The following is a 1,619-nucleotide window of genomic DNA, read 5'->3' as shown; positions in this document are numbered from 1 at the left end:
CTATTTAAAAGGTTAACCTTGTTATAGTAATAGTGCTCCAGAGATTCCCCGTATCGAACTTTTTTACCTAACATCTCGGTCAAGAGCTCAGCATAATCCTCGCGGCAGGGAAAAGACTCTATTAATTTTCTTTTCCATTCAGACCATGAAAAAAGTAGCGATGGTAACCCTTGGTACCATGACTTAGCGACCCCTGTTAATTTTGGTAATGCGTAATGGATAATTTCCTTATCCTCCCACCCATAAATTTCTGCACATTCTTCAACTTTAGTTAGCCACGTCAAAATAGTTTGATCTTTCGACATAGGGTCGAATTCAGGAATCACATTCGTGTTAAAACTTGTCGCGTAGCGGGAAATTAATAAATAATCAACACTAGCGTACACAGATAAAATTACGGTTTATTTACTTTTACAAAAATATGAGGGCGGGGTTCGGATGCCCGACTGTGGGTATGCTTTCGCGGTCCGTGACTTCCCTGGCGAGGGCGGCCGAAGGTAGATGGTGGCCGTAGGTGCTGGACGTAGTCGCTGTCAGCTGGAGGCGCCTTGGATCTTGAGCCGCAGATGGTACGCGTTTGCCTCCGCGTTAGTCCCGAAATTCGATCCCTGGGAATGAACATTCCAGCTTAAGCCACTTCCGGTCTCAACATCCGGAGACTGCAATCATCGTCAAACCAAGCCAAGAAAGTCGAGCCTAAGTAAGTAGGATAGCAGGCGAAGTGGCGATGAATGCAATCAGATCGGAGTTTACAAACACAGCATAATTAAAATGAAGTAAACAATATTATGATTTATTATTAGTTACGCCAAATGCTTTAAATTAACAATTTGTATGAATAATTACGCCAATAGCGAATAATTACTAACTGATCTCTGCTACAGGAATTTGCGACATAATTAGGTTTTCAACAAAGCTGGATAGATAGGCACTAACTAATCGCAACTTGTAGTTACATTATCTGCTTAAAACTAAAGCGAAAGAAGAAATACTTGTTCATCACTTACCCTATCGGGGATGTATTCACTACACAGTTTTATCGTACTTATTTATGAAATATGGCGTAATAACTTGTACTTGCAGAAATTTGTACTTTGCAATCTGTATTTATTGCATTTGCACTAAATATTATAAGTTATTTGAAATGGAATCGGCGCGGCGGCGATAGGCAGGTACGCGGCCGTACTTTTCAAGTTGGTTTGTCGAAATGAAGCCGGGGAGACGTGCCCTGGCCGACGATTTTTAAAGGTCAAACGGCTTTAGGCGCCGCCCATTAAAATCATACGATGTTTTTGACCAATGCCCAGACGCAAAGGATTGAAGAGAAAGCTGCTTAGGGTCCCGCGCGACCGATAAACGAACCATTAGCAAGGTCACTGTAATATTGATCTATTTTATTTTAAGCTAGTTTTAAGTGATTTATGTAATTATTTGTTTTGTAAATGTTATTTATTTAGTGATAAGAATAAAATCTTGTTTACAGTTTTTTGTTGTTTTATGTATTTGATAGTTTTAGTTATTTTTGTTCATTATTACGTTAATTTAACTACACTTTATTTGTACAAGAATCATCAAATGTAATTATGTGACGTATAACGTACGCAAGACTTACCGTCATA

The sequence above is a fragment of the Ostrinia nubilalis genome, chromosome W, assembly GCF_963855985.1.
Source record: "Ostrinia nubilalis chromosome W, ilOstNubi1.1, whole genome shotgun sequence".
Lineage (NCBI taxonomy): Eukaryota > Metazoa > Arthropoda > Insecta > Lepidoptera > Crambidae > Ostrinia > Ostrinia nubilalis.
This window is presented reverse-complemented; position numbering follows the sequence as displayed.